This window comes from Meles meles, chromosome 18, assembly GCF_922984935.1.
Source record: "Meles meles chromosome 18, mMelMel3.1 paternal haplotype, whole genome shotgun sequence".
NCBI lineage: Eukaryota > Metazoa > Chordata > Mammalia > Carnivora > Mustelidae > Meles > Meles meles.
The window spans coordinates 12,762,118-12,779,376 of NC_060083.1; the positions used below are offsets into that span (position 1 = coordinate 12,762,118).

General features: G+C 59.3%; 1 pseudogene; it reads right to left on the reverse strand.

Moving 5' to 3' along the window:
- Window positions 1–15,660: 15,660 nt before the first annotated feature.
- LOC123929989 lies at window positions 15,661–16,478 on the reverse strand (annotated as a pseudogene).
- Between the last annotated feature and the right edge of the window lie 781 nt (window positions 16,479–17,259).

A 17,259-nucleotide genomic window follows, 5' to 3' on the forward strand; every position in this document is an offset into this window, starting at 1 on the left:
GCCAGGAGGTCGCAGGAGCTGGAGCGCCAAGATCCCCCGGTCATGGTCCGGCTGCGGGGCTCAGCATGGTCCTGCAATGGAGAATCTAGCACCAGGCGGCCCCATCCTGGCCGAGGAGCAGGCTCCGTGGAAAAGCCCGTGACACTCGGTGTCTCTGAATTTGCTTGTTCATGTTCATGCGCTTCACCCCTACTGCACCCGTCTGATGGGTCCCCCGTGTGACACCAGGCGGCCGGGGTCACTGCCGACAGTCTTGGAGGCAGGCGCTCATGGAGGCTCTTGACCCCTGTCCAGGTCACCAACGGAGGCTGCTTTACCCACAGTGTGTTCCACTGGGATTTGCTCCCATCCCGGGACTGAGCCGTGACTTATGGCGTGTCCATTACAGCTGTCAGGCTGAGCCTGGTCCCTGAGGCGGTGCCCGCGGGCCTGTCGTCCGATGTCGGCGGAGCTTGGGTACGGGCCAGAGTGAAGAAGTCAGGGAGGGCGGGAGGCCGACAGGGCAGAGCGATTGGCTGGAGTCAGGAGCCCTGCATCCTCCGTCACTGGACCCAGGAGCCCAGCGTGGGTCCAAGGACGAAGGGCACTATCCGTTGGTGGCGGTCAGCAGGGCAGCCATGTGGGTGGTTCTGGAGTCAGGTGATGGGTGCCCGCCTTGTGACCTCACCTCTGAGCTCTGTTTCCTCATGTGCAAGGGTTTAGGAAGTAGGCACCTGGCACAGGGTTGTGATGGCCCAGTGCCCTCTGCCACTACCGGGCTGTCCTGAGGGCCATGTGAGCCCGCCACCCAGCACTACTCTGGGTCAGACTGCGTATTGCAGAAACCACAGGGTCTGGTTCCATTCCTGCCACAGAGCCCAGGGCCACACCGTGGCTGATGGCCACTGCCTGCACCTGAGTCCAGGACGTGGGGACGACGTGGGGCTGGGGGGCAGCCATGCTTGGGGGCCAGAGACCCCCAGCTGCTACTTGCAGGGACCGACCCAAGTACTCTGAGGCTGAGAAGCCACCTGTACCAGCCAAGGGCTTGTGGATGGGGAAACAGAGGCCCAGCACAGGAAGGGGTGTGTTCCCACGCACCACAGAGTCTGGCAGAACTGGGACTGGGACATAGGGCTCTTGGCTCCCTTGGTGTGGGGCTCTTTCTACCAGTCTCCTCTGCCCTTCCTCCTGCACAGGTACTCGGAGCTGTCTTTGCAGCACTCCTGTGACATTCAGCTCTTCTTCTGAATGATATTTAAGCCGGGGGCATTTCTATCTGGGCCACAGCAGCCTCCATAGGAGTTGGGGTCACCAATTCCTTCACAGATGCAAGCGCAGCCTAAAAGCTAGCTCTGCTCCGTGCAGGCTGATCTGGATGTGGTGGGGCACAGCTGGCCCTGCCTGAGAGGAGTGCAGAAGGCAGGCGTGGGAAGGTTAAGGAAGAACCCAGGAGTGGGGGCAGGGAAAGAACACACGTGAGGTGTGGCGGGAGCCCAAGGTGGGGATGGACACGCAGTCTGCACAGAACGGAGCACAGAACAGACATCGGAGCCTTCAAGAGGAATGGAGAAACCTTGTGAGATCTGTGGCTGGGGCAGGGCCACAGTGCCTCAGTTTCCCTGGTTGTAATACAGTGAATAACAATAGCATTGTCTTCCCAGCACTGTCATGAGGACTAGAATAGGCGTTTGTAGTATCGAGCACAGGGCTGGCCCACCCTAACCACCAACAAATTATGGTTATTGATGTTACTGGTGTAGCCACAGAGGCTCTCCAAGGTCAACACCATGGATGGCTTCAGGTGGAGGGGAGCCGTGGGAAGCTCCAGGGCAGGGGTGGCAGACATGCTGGAAGGGAGAGACGGGCTGGGGCCTGAAGGACGATGCCAGGACCGATGGACACAGAAGTCGTATCGGGAGGAGCCTGCTCCTAATCACAGCTGGCCGGATGGGAAACCGTCAGGTCTTCCGTTAGGTGGTGAGCTCCCTGTCACTGGAGGTGTGCGAGTTGATGGTGAGCAGTCACTGGGAAGAGATGCGGAACGTGAGTGTGTGGGTGGGTGGGCGGTGGGCACACATCTTCTTGCCTGAATCCGGGCCACACGAGCTCTTCTGTTCCTGACGGTCTGTTCTCTAAAGGCCCGGGGCTGGGCACCCAACAGCTAGCTCAGGCTGGGCTTCCAGCTTCGGGGGAAGCACGAACAGTCGCCAGGCTCCTGCCAGCCTCGTGGGCCTCGGGGATGCTGCCCTGGGCAGGCCGCGGCTCTGGGAACCGAGGGGCAGGTATCAGTCACAGCGCCAGTCACGGGTGTCAGCACCGGCACTCGGAGCCGCTAATGAGAGCTTTGTTACGCTGTTTTGTCAGGAGAAGGTAATATTGATCAGGACTCCCTGGCCTGGAACTAACCGAATATTCACCCCAAATTGCAGTGGCTGGTGAAGGAGAAGGCCGTGTCTTTCCCTGCTTGTGGGGAAACTGCCACAGTGACGGAGGGAGGGAGGGGAGGATGGAGGAAAAGAGGAGGAGGAAGGGACAGGAGGCAGGGACAGGAACCCAGGCTTTTTTCCGCCGCTGAAAAATGGGATCTGACCAGCCAGCAAATGCCTTGACCTGGAGACTGGTGCATCCCTTGCGAGGCACCGCACTGTCCAGCTCTCCCTGGGTGGGTTTGCAGGACTGTGGTTTCCGTGTTATCCTCGGGGATGAGCTGCTATGAATCGCTCCTCTCTGCTCTGCCTCCCTCACCCCCGCTGCAAGCCTGAGACCCTCTATGATGTGCTCACGAGGAATCCTCTTGTTCTGGAGTGCCCTCTCTTGTCTGTGTTCCCGTGGCTGTTCACCGGGGCCAATAGCCTGAGGACAGAAATAAGCCACCCATGCAGGGGTGTGCCCAGAGCCACAGCAATGGCCCAGTGGCAGACGGGCTTCACCCTGGTGCGTGGGAAGAAGGCGGGACTCAGGGATGAGTGGCCTCCCACCCCCCTTCCTGCACCTGCCACAGGCTAGTTCATGTTTGCAGACCTCCCTAAGCTTTCCCACCCTGAACCTGTGCGGCAGTGGGCCCCTTGGCCAGCTGCTCCCTCTATGCTCCTGCCGCCAAACTCACCCTGCTTTCTTTGGCCAGAGCAGCCCAGCTCTTGTTCTGGAATGCCCACTCTGCTCAAGCAGTCCCATATGTTTGCAGGGAGAGGGCACCCTGCTGCCTTTGTCCCCAGCACTCTGGCAGGTGTTGCTGTAAGAGACTGTGTCTGCCCAAAGGGGCAGCTCTTTCTCACCCGTGCTCCTGGATTGTCCCCTTATTCCATGTGACACAAGGGGTAACCCTCACCAGGCACCACTGCCCTTTGCCAAAAGTACTCGGGCGCTCAGCCCATACTCCACGCTGGAGGTCACATGGTCTGCATCTCTTGCCCACCTCGAGCTGGGCCTCCCCACGCATCCTTTCGCACCGAGGGCAGTGATCAGGGTAATTATGAGGAGTAAGGAGCAGCATCAAGTGCACGTTTAAACAGTATCTTTTTTTTAAGAGTGGGTGGAGTGGTTCTCGGGCTTGGCTTTCGGGGAGAAAGCCCAGAGCTTTCTGGGCACCTGCTCCCCATCCCAACCACCTCTGCCCCCAGATGGCTGCTAATGGTGTCTCTATGCTGGGGGCACCTCCCTATCCAGTTGGCGGCCAGGGCCTCCCCTGACTCAAGCTCCCACTCTCCGTGCACCAGGGGACGCCCGCCTCCACCCAGCGGACCGCCTCCAGGTTGGCCCTCAACCCTCTTCCTCCTGTCACCTTCCCTTGGGCGGGCCCCCCCCCCCATGAAGCTGATGCTGTGAGTGTTCACACTCATGAGGCCTTCCCAGGAACGCCAGCGGTGCAGAGTGCTGAGGTGGGAAGGGGAGGCCAACACGGTGTCGGCCCCTGCTCAGCTCAGACCCACCAGGGTACTTAGACCCCAACCCTTGTAGTCAGAGGTTAGGGCACAGCTCACCAACCATGTGCCACGCCACCGTGGGTGCTGTGGAATACTTTTAAGTTTGAGGACCAGACATGGAAAGCTGTCAGACACCACACTCAAGAAAGTTTACAGCTCAGCGTTCGACTGTCCTACATTCCCTTGGATGACGTCATTTCTCTTCCATCTCCCTGCTGGGCAGCAGCTCAAGGGGTGGGAGGGAAGCAAGTTCTGTGTGAAAATCAACGTGGAAAAGGAAACGAGGGTAGTGGTGGTGTCCAGTCCCAGTCTAAGAACTGAAAATGTGCAGTGCCCAACAGGCACACATGTCCCATTAGTAAGAAATTGTGGTTATTTATGAATGAAGCAAGAATAGTATTTTTGTTTAATTGCATATATTGTATTTTTAGCCAGCTGTTCAGCCGCAAAGCTGTTAGGATATAAATATTTGTTAAGTTGTTTGGACCTGGTTACTTAATCATGGGAGCTGTTAGGTATTTCTTTTGGGCTCGGAATGCTTGCTGTGAGGAAATTACTGAGCCATCGAGGACTCCTTGAGCTGTGGACCTTCTAGAATCTCAGGGTTAGGGCTGCCCTGGGGGGCTGTCAACTTCCAGGCCTTTCTGGCTGCCCACAGAAGGGTATTGAGCAGCCCTGGGGCGGCCCTCCAGCCAGTAGGCAGGTCGCACCTGTCGGGAGGAGACCCGTGGGAGCTGGCGTGGGAGCACCCCGGTAAAGGGACCTGAGTGGGGACAGGCAGACGTCGGTTCACGCGGGTTCTGTGCCATCGGTGCTTCGTGGGCGCCCCACGGGGATCTTGTGCGCTGCCATTCTGACTCAGGGGTCCTGGGGTAAGGCCTGAGGGACCCCTGCCTAACATGCTCACGGGGGTCTGTGGTCCCCACGCGGCTCCCCTTCGGTGCTCACAGAGTCCGTGTCCATGACAGTTGCGTCAGAGCGCGACGGCCCCAAGCCTGGTTCTGGGGTCCCGTCCATCCTCAGCTGCTGGCAGTGCAGAGCCCCGCCCTGAGTCCCAGGCCATGGCTAGAATCCAAGACTCGGACAGCCGCCTGGGACAAGGAGAGATGCGTGGAGACAGCGCCAGGGGATGCGGAGGGGACCCCACCACCAGAGTGCTGGTCCCGGGGCCTGGATGTGCTGTCCTGGGAAGGCACTGAGTGCCCAGGGCGGCAGACATACCCTGCCCTTCACAGACTGGAAACAGGGCCGGGTCTGGCACTGGGGACCTGAGACCCTAAACCACCCCAAACCCACATTCCAAGGACAGGGGAGCTGATGAGATGCCTCGAAGGGACGGGGGGCCAGCACTTCTCTATGACCTCCCCCAACGGTGCCTGGGACCCCAGGCTCCTTGTGAGCTGCGAGGGGGCAGGGTGCTCCCTTCACACCTGAGGCGGAGCGCTGGCCCCTGTGCGGGGATGCCCTCCCTCTCCAGCACCGTCTCTGGCCCCACAGGTTCTTGCCCGTCATCCTCCTTCCAGCTGCTGTTCTGGTGGGCACAGCTGGGCCATGCCATTGCAGGGGGCCCCGTCCATGCTCTTAAGGTCTCCTCTGCTCTGGGCGGGGAGCTCAGCAGGCGCTCTGGCACAGCCTGGAAGTAGGGCTCTGGGCACACCCCTTGGGTGGACTTTTGACTGAAATGTGCTCCCTCCCTCTCCTCCGCCCTCCTCCCCAGAGGTGTGCCCCTCCCCACACAAGTTAAGCTGCTCATCTCCTGCCCAGGTGGCCTCGCATGTGAAGACCATTCTCTTGGCATCCTGGGCACTCTGGGTGATGACCCTGCCACACCCAGTTCCTGATCCTGGAAAGGCAAAGGGGCTTTCGTGGATAGGACTGGGTTTAGGGTCTGGGGATGGGAACTGACCCTGGATGACCTGGGGGGTCCTGAGTCCACACGCAGTGTCCCCTCAAGTGTGAGGCAGAAGGATCTTTGGTTGTACGAGGAAACACGTCTATTGAGGCAGGAGGCCGTGCCCGGAGGGGCAGGGAATGAGGCTGTGGAGGTTGGAAAAGGCAGGAAACAGGTCAGGCCAGGGAGGCTGGCCCTGCGGACACCTGGGTCTAGCCAGCAAGGTTGCTTTGGGATGTCCACCCTCCAGACTACTAGAGAGCAGCGTTTGTGGTCCTGGTCCTTGGGCGGGGTCCTGCTTGGTGCCCCGCGTCCACTGCTGCTACCTCAGGCTCCCAGTCTCATGGACACCGGTGTGCACCTGCTCTATCCCCCAGCCAGGCAGCCACAGTGGACTCAGGGTCTGCTCCACAGCAGGAGTCAGGCCAAGAGGGAGCGTGAGCTCCTGTGCTCCTGCATGGGGACCCGGACGTGGGCATCTTGGTGAGTCATGAAGGACATCGTTCTCGGACGTGCCCGGTGGGGCGCTGGGAGCCCTGTGCCCACTTCGTGCTGTTCTGGACGTCAGCATTCATCTGCAGTGTAACTGTCGCCCTAGGTGGAGCTCCATTGTGCAGTACACAACCAGAACAACCACACAGGGTGGTCCTGATGAGCTGCTTGGCATTGGCAAACTGTCTGATCTCTTGAAGCCTCTCTCACTTCTATAAGATGGGAGTAGTGAGAACATACCCTCAGAGTGCTGTACTGACTCGAGTGGGCTGGAATAAGCCACTAGTAAGCATGCATGGTGTCATCATGGCCATCCATGTCCTGCTCAGAAGGGTAGACCAGGCACACCTGGCCCAAAGTCACACAGCAGCAAAGGGCAGAGCAGCATGGACTCAGATCTCCAGAGTCTGAGGGACTTCGTGCTTCCTCCCCTCAGCTTCTAGGCAGAGGACGGGATGGGGGGAAGGGCCACCCTGGAGCTCCCCGAGGAGGGGTGGACACCACGTGGACTGGACTGCAGCCACAGGAGAGGAAAATGAAGTGACAGTCCCCGAGTGTGGTCTCTCTTTTTCCAATTCAGCTGCATCTGCCAGCAGCCAGTATCATCATCACAGGCCAGGGGGACCTGGTTCTTTAGGAACCTCTGTCACCATGACATAAATCTCAGCCCTGGCAGAGACACTCCAAATCACGCTGCGCACTCCCACCCTCATCCTGGGCGCGTGCCTGTTATTTGACGAGTTGATTGGGAGGCTTTGCAGCCCTGTGAAGAGAGTTTCCTCCCGCATCCCATTACAGGTTCACTCAGCAGGCGGGAACAGCAGGAACAGCCGCGGGGCAGCCAACCCCGTGCCCGGAAGATGACTCACGTCACACCCACGGCTTCACAAAGCACCTGCAGTCACCCTGTGGCTGGTGCCACTGCCTGGGGCGAACCGGGGCCCTGTCTGTGTACCACCTGCGTGGCCTGCCCACCCCTGGGCCTTTGCTAACCATCTGCCAGCTTCAGTGCTCCACCCAGCGCCGTTGCCGGCGTCCCAACCCAGAGACCCTGGGCCCTCCACTCTCTGGCAGTCACGGGCATGAACGCAGGACAGAGGGAACTGGGAGGCCAGAGTGATGGTGTGCGCAGTGCCCCACGGGAACCGAAAAGCCTGACTCGCAGGGGGCAGAGCTGGGCTTCCAACCCAGGGAGGGCAGAACCCAAAGCACGCGTCTGTACCCGACACTGCGCCGCCTCCTGGTCGCGGAAGGCTGCAGGTGGAGGAGTGGGTCTGCAGAGCCGGCCACCTGTGCAGATGCGCAGTTCCGCTGGAGGTGGGGTGTCGGTGCCCTGACGGCCCTGCACCCTCCAGACCCACAGAAGAATAAATGAGCTTTGACGCTGGCCTCGGCTCCCAAAGACCCGTCAGCTCGGGGGAAACCGAGTCATTGTGACCCTTTGTCCTACCTTCACAAGGCAGGCTTTCCCAGAGCATGCTCAGGCTGGCCGGGCAGGCAGTGGTCCCCACCTCCCTGGTGGAGTGCTGGGGACCCAGGGAGCCAGGGCGAGGCCGACTTAGAGTCCGCAGACACTCTGAGGGCCCCAGACGGGGCATGCCTCCCCCCTGATTCTGTTACTCCCCCCCCAGGGGTGTTTCCTGGCCCATTACCACACGTGTGCTGGCTGGGTCTCCGTTTGTCATGGCAAACATTGGGCATGTGGTAATGGTCCCCTAAACCATGGCCAGTTGGGTCTTAATGTCTGTTTAATGACACCTGCTATGAAGGCTCCCATAACGGAGCTCTTAATGGCAGACAAGGTGCTGTTAGACCTCAGACACTTAGCCCACAGCCACGGACAGCTCTCGGATGGTGGGCTGCCTCTCCCGAGGGCCAGGAAGAGGGGCTGGGGGAGCTCCCTAGAGCCCCCGTTGTTCTGCTGGGCCCCTGAGAGTGGGGGACACAGAAGTGGCTCTGGGGGGATGCGGGCAATACCAGAGCCCATCCCGGTTTCCTTTACAGACCACTGACCCGCGCTCAGAGTGAACACCAAGCACTCGGTTTCCCGTGCGGGGCTGGGGGTAAGAAATACCAGGGATGGGGAGCCAGAGACGGGTCCCTCCCTGCCCTCCTGCTCCAGCCTCAACCTCCACACTTGGGTGCGGGGCAGAGACGGCTTGCGAGGGTGCGTGGAGACGTCGCTGGCCGGCACGTCTGTTCTCAGATGCTCTCTTTGTCCTCGCGCCTCCTCCCTTGCTGTACTGAGATGCATTCAGGCAGCTGGCGCCTGCTTGCTCCTGGGGCACCTGCCCCCCTCGGGATGAGGAGTCTCTAGGTGTGGGGATCGTTGTTCACACACGAGTATCTGGAAGCCTTCCACGATGAACAGAATGTCCCCTGTGCTTGACAGGTGCATGGTGGGACCAGAGGCCAGAGCGGTTAGCACGGCTGGCCCTGTGGGCGCTCTCAGACAGGAACACAACCGGGAGTTTGCCAGCGGCCAGGGATGTAGGACGCTCTATGAGGAGGGGACGGTGTGTGGAACAAGGGGTCACAGGAGGCCACCCATGTCCCATGGACGACAGGACAGGGAGCTCCCGCACGCCCTCCCAGGGGGCTCTCAGAACCGCGGCTGAACACCCAGCATCTTCCTCGAATACGATTAATTCTTCCCATCAGCAGGGACGTTAAAACATTTTTATATTGACGCCAACAAGAATATATCACAGTAAAAACGCAAACATTGCATGATTTTTCTTTCTTTTTTAGGACTGAATTCTTAGAAATGAGGTATGTTTTGTGTCTCCCCAGGCCTCGCTGAAATGTCCGTGGCAGTGTCGGCACTCGGGTCCCGAAGGACGGGAGCTTCAAGGGGCTATTGATGGTGAGGGGTCACTCTGGGGAGGTTCTCATCTGGGGGTGAGCTGCGAGCAGACCCGCGTTGGAGACGAGTGAGGTGGACAGTTTGCCAATTACTGAAGCCAGGAGGACGGCTTGGAACCTGCCGGAACGGCCAACGTAGAGGCCCCATGGAGGGGAGGTCGGCTGGGAGGAGCAGAGGGGTCCGCCCGGGAAGACTTCTGAGTGCCGCGGGCTCTGAGCCTCAGAGGTCTTACCGGGCGGACCCCTCTGAGGCTCAGAGCTGGCGGCACTATCTGGGACTGCAGGACCCGTGAAGCATCTGGCGTCCGCACCCCACTCACCACGCCACCATGCTGTGTGCTCGCAACATCAGTAACCGCACAGTGCAGCCCCACGAGTGCTTCCCGCACGCCTGGCAGGCTGTGGGCTCGCACTCTCCGGAGGATGTTCACCCGTGAGACAGCTGCTGAAGCAAGAGCTGTCTCCAACTAAGTAGAGCACAGCTCAGACAGGTGCCCAGGAGCACATCCAGAGCCCAAGGCCCCTCCAACCTGTCACTGTTTCTTGGTCCCAGGTGGTCAGAGGTTCCGTACAGGTATTTCTGGAGAGAAGCATCTCTCCAAATGAGCAGCATCTCTCGCAAAACTGTCCTTTTACTTGGAAAGGAATGCGCTCACCAATATTTCCATCCGTGCTCACAGACAGGAACCAGGCCACGTGGCCCACGTGGCCGCAGGGAGCCTGGGAAGGTGAGCCGTCATCAGGAAGCATCGCCGCCCCAACACGCTCAGGGTCCTCTCAGGTCACAAGGGGGTATGGTGAACGCATGTCGGCTGACGTGGCTGTCCCCACCGTCCTGGGATGTGATTACCATTTTCATAATTTGACGGAGGAGGGGATTAAGGGACAGGCAAGCCAGGTCATTTCTTTCCTGAAGACTACATCGTAGACGGGGAACCGCATCTCTGTGGGACCATAGAAAACCTGAGAGCAGGACCGTGTGTTTGTCCTTTGCCCTGTGTAGCTGTGACCCCATCACCAGACACTGTGTCACTTGGCTCGATGCCTGATCGAACGCTTCGCTGATGGCCCAGTAAAGTCCCATGCACGTCTCAGGTTTCCCCATCCTCTGTCTCAGAGGAAAGAGTTCTGGAAGCCTCCCCACCCGGCTGTGCAGTTCCTCTGAGCCCAGGCAGCGCGGGTGTGCCAGGAGGCCCAGGTTCGGCTGACTGCCAGCCAGCCACGTTCAGTTGAGCTCACCAGGACCGAACAAGGCCTGAAGTGTCTCAAGGAGTGTTTTTAACAAGTTGTAAATAATACCTCATCAAGTCCCATTGCTGCCTAGAATTGATGTAGATGATGAAAAGCAGTCATGATCCCGTGAATCATTTCTGTCTGTTTACAAGAACATTTCATTCGCCTCCTTCCAGAAGGATGCACAGAACACGCTTTAAAAGAAGATGTAACTGGTACTGACATAAGGGAAGGCTGTGTTGCATTCGGATTCCTCACTGGCTCGTGTGGTCTGCAAAAGAGGGGAAACACGTAATTACTGGGGATTTTAAAAAAAGTACTCAGAGATAATTTGTCTTAAGAAGAACCATGGGCATCTGCAGAACGATGACCTTATCTCTCCGTGGTGTGCTCTTGGGTCAGAAACGTGGCCGCTACCCTGCCATGTGATTACTGGCTTCTGGCCCGGCTCCCTCACTCTTGAAGAAAGGGCGTATGTCTCGGCCTCCTGCAGAACCACCCCGCTCTTGCCCCCTGTCGCCCCTGCTGAGGCTGAGCACAGACCTCCGTATGTTGGCACATGAACTAAGGAGTAAGCCTCTGAAAGAAAGTCGGAATATCCCTGATGGGGAAGTCTTTCCTGCTACAGTGACCCTCTGTATGTCAGTTGGGCTTAAGGAGGTAGAGGGGGGAGCTCGGACGACCAGGTTTGCATCAGCCAGCGAACCGAGCAGCCGTGCCATGTAACAAAGCATCCCGACCCTCAGTGGCTTGAGACAAAGGCTCTTTCTTCTCATGACCAGAGGGCTCTGCGGGTTGACCTCGCTACAGCTAATCTGGGCTACCCTCGTTTTGGGGTGGGTGAGCGGGGCATGGCTTCAGGCTCCTGGGTAGACTCAGGTCTTTCCCTCAGATTTCTCCAGAGGCCACATCTGAAGTGGCACCTCTGCCTAGTGCATAACCTTCTCGGGGGATCCCAGGAATGCAAGCTCGCCCAACTCCAGGGCACAAGGACATGGCAAGCTTCTGGTGGCGTTGTATCTACAAATATCTCATTAGCCCAGAAAGGTCACGTGGTCCACCCGTGTGCACCCATGTGCACCTCCCTCCCAAAGGCAGGGAGCAGGGTTGGGCCTTGGGTCCCTTGGGCTGGGGGAGGGGCATGGGGCCGGGGGAGGGGCTGTGGGGCCAGGGGAAGGCTGAGAAGTAAGATCTATAATGAGGCAGTGAAGCCTCCAAACCAGAGATTCAGTCTGTTCCAGAGGAAGCCGTGGGGTGGGGGGAGCAGAGAAACGCAGGAGAAGCAGAGGGAATACACGGAGTGGACAGCAGGTGGAATGTGCGTGGGGAGGGAAAGGGCAAATCTGTCCCAGATCCCCCAAGTCCGGGTTTCTGCCCCAGAAAGGTGAGAGCCACAGGTATAGGTAGGGCGTTCCTGAGGGACACATCCCACACGTTGCCAAGATCATCCGGGATGGAAAGGTCACAGCAGCACCTGCCTTCCCCTGCAGAGAAGCTGTGACCCCTAGTTTCCCCACAGTCAGTCTGTTATCAAATACCTCACCGCGCATGGAGGTCTGGATGGCAGGCGGGCGAGCAGACCTGTGCCAGCGTGGGTCTCCTTACCATCCTTGGCTGCCACCCGGCCTCTGTTCCCCAGGCCCTCCTCTTCGGACAGTCTCTCGCCCAGTCCCCAAATCGACTTCCCTGTTAGCGAGCGACACCGGCTGCCACTCCTTCAGGAGACCTCCCCTTCCCGGGATTCTGCTTTGTGGCTCTCATTAGCATTTCCCTCCTGTCCCCCTGAACGTTTCTCCTCAGTGTCTTTTCCTGGTGCATTCGAACGTTCAAGGAGGGGAATGTCGGCAGCAGAGATGGAGAGAAGCACTTAACAGTAAATGGTCCAAAATATTTTGCCTTGGAAGGGCCGGGAGCCTCCTGCTGTGATTTCGTGCTCTCTTTCATTGGGCCAATTACAGTTATGAAGATGAATTATGACAGTCAGACACCCGCGTGCCTGCATTACGTTGTGCTAGCTGTGTAATTAGTGGCTGGCGTCTAGGAGGGGAGTTTGTTGGCTGTTTCCATCAGAAAAAAAAAAACCTACACATTATGATCCATAAAAAACAATGAGCAATGATATTTTCATTTTTATTGGTCATTTTAAAACACTCGCTGATAATTTCCCCTATGCTTAATAGGCACACGCTTGTGTCTTTCAAAGTAAATCCAAAAACTTGTTGCAGAAACACATTCTTAAATGATTGTTCAGCTTCCTCCCATCGTGAAGCCCAAATGAACAACTTCCCAAGGCAGCAGGCGTGGGGTTCCTGGAGGGCATTGACCCGGCCATATGGGTCACCTGGGGCAGGAGGACTGGCATGAGAGTGAGCACTGACTGTCCAGCTGTCCTCTAGCCAATGGGGTTTAAACCTGAGAGCATTTATCCTGTTTTGCATTTGAATTAAAACAGGCTGAGCCCTTCTAACAGGTATCAGTCCTTCCTGCAGATAATTAAGAGGAGGCTTGAGGTCCTCTTGGGAACAAAGCCTGGGCTCTGGAGAGAGCGGCCTCCGCAGCCTTCAGGATGCCCACAAAACCCACCCTCCTGTCTGTACCGTGGAGCTGGACAGAACTCTGGGTAAGTGCCTGTGTGACTGTGATCATGTGTGTGTGAGCATGTGAGCACGTGTGCGTGTCTGTTACTATGATCACGTGTGTGTGAGCACGAGAGTGTGCACACGCACATACCCGTGTGTTTGTGTCTGTGTGTTAGTGCATAGGGACATGTGTGTACATGTGCACGTGTGTCTCCAAGTGAGCATGTGGGTCGTGTGTGTACATATCTGATCATGTGTGTCTGCCTGTGAGTGCGGTCGTCTGTGCATGTGAAGGAGTGTATACCTGTGTGTGAATGTGGGTACATGTGTGCAGATGAGTGTGAGCACGTGTCTGCATGTGACCATGTGTGTGCATGTGTGTGGACACGTGTTTGCATGCGTGTGAGCACATGTCTGCGTGTGAGTGGGTGGGTGGGTGTGAGCATGTGCATGTACATGTGTGTGATTATGTCTGTGTTAGTGCATGGGCAATGTGTCTCCATGTGAGTGCACATGTGGGTCATGTGTGTACATGTGACCACGTGTGTATGCTGTATGTGATTGTACATGTGAACAAGTGATTGTATGGGTGTGTGTGTGAGCACGCATGACTGTGTGTTCCCATGTCTCCAGAAGCCCCCGTGGTGAGTGAGTGGGGATGAGAGGTCAGGATATGCTGCAGGGCTGGGCTCCGTGCAGCATCAGGTGAGGCGGGGCAGCGGCTGTTAGGCAAGGGGGCCAGGCCCCAACCGTGTGTGCTCCTGGCTGTGCCCCATGGGCATGTGGCCTCTCCCCAAGCTGAGCGTGTCTGCCACAGGCCCGCCAGCGCCCTGGGCTTCTCTGGGACCAATACACAGGTTACTCCTCCTGCATTTCTGCTGTGCGCGCTGCTCTGCCAGCCCCTGCGGTTCCCCCAAGCAAAGTTGCACCTGTGGCCTGGAATCTGCTGGGCCGTGGCAGCTCTCCATCTGTCCTCTTGCTTCCTGCAGCCCGCTTGGCTCTCTTTGGCTCTGATTCCAGGTTGGGCAGGAGGGTGGGAGGCCCAAGGGTGAGTGGGCCTGGCCCTCCAGCCACACCTCCGCCCTTCCCAGCCTCCCTGGCATCTGGGTCTTCTCCCCAAAGTCACACGGGGCGGGGGGCCGGGAAGAGTGAGGGCCAGAGCTGGGAGCCAGGCTCAGGAGGCAGCCAGCATCCGGCTCTCCATCCCGTCGAGACTCTAGGCTCGCTTCAGGGGGTGTGGGGACCCTTGGGTGCACGGCAGGTGCGGCCTCCTGGCAGGCCTCACCTCTTCCTACGACTCCAGAGAAACAGTTTCATCAGGGGCCTTCCCAGACTGAATCTCGGAGCCCGGGCCGTGCCTGCCAGCATTAAGCAGAGAGCGGCTGTGGGACGGCCTAGGACAGGCTCAGCACCATGGTGGGTTTGGCAGGGACCGGTGTGGAGGCCTCCCTCCGAGGACGGGCAGCCCGCCGGGCCCTCCACCCCACCTGCTCTCACCACAGTGGATGTCGGCTTCCCCGGGGCCGGGGGGAGTGCAGGGTCAGGACGTTCCAATGCTGGTTTCCCCAAATCTCTCACCCCGTTTTCTTCCCCTGGCACAGTTTGGCTCAGGCTGCAGGAGGGCAGACCAAGGGGCCCTGCCACCATCTCTCCAAGCCTGGAGAAGCTGTCAAGGGGCCCACACAACATCATCCACCTGGCAGGGGTCCAACCCCCCCACACACTGGAGACCTGGTAGCGTGGCCTCATTTTGAACCCGAGGTACCTCTGAAGGAAGCTCTATCCCTCCAGGCTGAGCACCAGGTGGCTGAGGATGGTCCTTCTCTGTGTCCCCACCTCTGTCCTCACCCACCCACTCTGCCCCCAGCTGCAAAAACTCAGACACACATGTGCCACAGACCTTCCCCCTGTTCTCCACGCCCCTGAGCCTTTGCACACACTGTTCTCTCTGCCTCAAGGTCCTTCCCTCGGCTCTGCTGGGGTAATTCCTACAGATCCTTCCAGACCAGCCGGTATGGTGAACCTGAGCCTGCATGGCAAGCACAGTCCTCTGCTACTGGGTTTCTTCCCCTCTGTGACCACCCTCCTCTGCCCCCTGAGGCTGTGAGCTGGGGGGGCAGCTTTCCTACCGCTCACCCCAGCCACCAGCCAGCTAGCACACAGCAGCCCACTGTGCTCATTAGGACCCTTCCTCTGGGGTGAACGAGTGGGAAAGACAGCAGGCTCCCACAGAGACAGAGGGTGTGGCGATGAGGCCCAGGGATCCGACAGCAGGGTGTGGGTGTTGGGGGGTGGGTGTGTGTGAACTCAGAGGGTTTGGCCATGGCCCTTCGCCTGACGGTTGTGTGGATGGGGACATGGCCAAATTGGGTAGGGCCACCGGTCCAAGTGACACCAAGACCTATCCCTCCTGGTCTCCCCATGTGCATCCCAAGCTCCCACCTGGAGGCCAGCCCTTCCCTGCTCCATGCTCCCTTGCCCCACACCCTGCCTCTAGGACATGGGAGGAAAAAGACAGGCAAGGGGCCCCTCCTGGTGCTGACGTTGGATGGGGTAGTGGGGGGTGCACAGAGCTGTGGCAGGTCCTGGGGTCAGTGTGTAGCATGGGGTCAGGGGAGGCTCCACTCTGCACTGCCAGCCGGTCTGCAGAGAAGGGAGATGCAGGCAGGGAGCCTGGTGGCCATACCACAGGTGTTCACAGGGTGTCAGATGTGCCTTTTAGGGTCACAGCGTCCGGCAGCCTCCGTGAGCTCACGTCCATGCTGCGGTACTCACTGCCCACAGCACTGACGCCCGCCCAGCCCCGCACCAGGGAGCAAGGACTCCGGCCAGCAAGCCTGCAGCGGGAAGCGGAAAGCCGCACGGGGAGCCCAGCGAACATGCCCGGGCAGGCGTCACCAAGTCCGAGCGGGTCCCCGCAAGCCTGCAGCGGTGCATGCAGCGGGTCTGTGAGTGCGGGGTTCCTGTGGCGGCTCTGGGAGCCGGCCCTGTGGAGCAGTGTCCGGGCGGCGCGGGCGGAGCAGGCAGGCAGTCATCTGCGCACATACTCGCCGGCAGCCCGGCCCCGCCGTGGTCGCGCAGCACCTTGTCCACCATCCAGATGTAGCCGTCGATCAGCGCCCTCATCTCCGGGGTGAAGGACTCAGGGTCGTGCGGGCGCCGGCCACACCGTCGGAAGCTGCATTCTTTGTTGTTCTCCGCGCACAGCAGACACTCCTCGCTCACGGACACGTTGAGGAAGGCCACCATCTCCCGCAGCGTGCGCAGCTCCTCCTAGTGCACCACCAGCAGCCACTTGCCGAACTGCAGCCAGTCCAGCATGTGGTAGATGTGCACGAAGTCTGGCCACTCTACGGGTAGAGACGCGCAGGTCAGCCCCGCCTCCCGGGCGCTGCGGGCGCGGAGCCCGGGGAGGCGGACGACCAGGACAGGTGACCCCTCAGACCAGGCCCTCCTGACGCCCCGCGGGCAGTAAGAGCAGCACCTCGGGGCCAGCCTGGGTCACCGGGCCATGTCTGCCTCGGTGGCCGTGCAGCTCCACACAAGGACAGATGCGGCGTGTGTGGAAGAGCTGGTTCCCTCTCTCGTGGATGGTGAGCGCCCTGCCTGCGGGGCCCACGCCGGGGCAGGGAGAGCTACGTGGCCCTCGCGGCAAAGTGGTGTTTGTCACAGGTGGGAGATGGGGTGACCCTGATCCACGCTCACCTTGCTCTGTGTGGCGGGGACAAGCAGGGGCACCGGGAGAAAGGGCGCAGGCCTGAGCACCTGCCGGAGTCTTCCTGTGAAGCTAAGTGAGCGAGGTCCCTGCCTGATGCCCACCACGTCCCGTGGGGGTGGCCAGTCCACCCCATGATGCTGACGAGCAGCCCACAACGTTTGGGGAGGATCTATCCATGAGAGCTTATCCCAGCAAATACAGACCTGCTGTGGCTTTTGTCTTGCTGGGGACGGTGTCAATATCAACAAATACAGCTTGTGACCATCCTGCCACCTCGGATGGCGTGGGAACACTTCGCTTTCCCTGGTCTTCATGACCACGATCAGACAGGGACTGCCTTGGTGTCTCGGGTGGGTAAACTGGGCCCCTGGGAGCCAAGGAGGGACCAGAGCTCAGCCTCCTGCACCTGGGGTGCCAGCAAGGGGCAGGGAGGGCTGGAGGCGATGGGGGCATCTGCCGGGACAGGGTCTGTGGGGACAGGCCTGCCTGCCCGACGGCCCCACACCTGCTGCCCTCTGACCGCTCAGTGTCCCAACACTCGCCACCTGGACCCGTGTCCCAGCCACAATGCAGGGG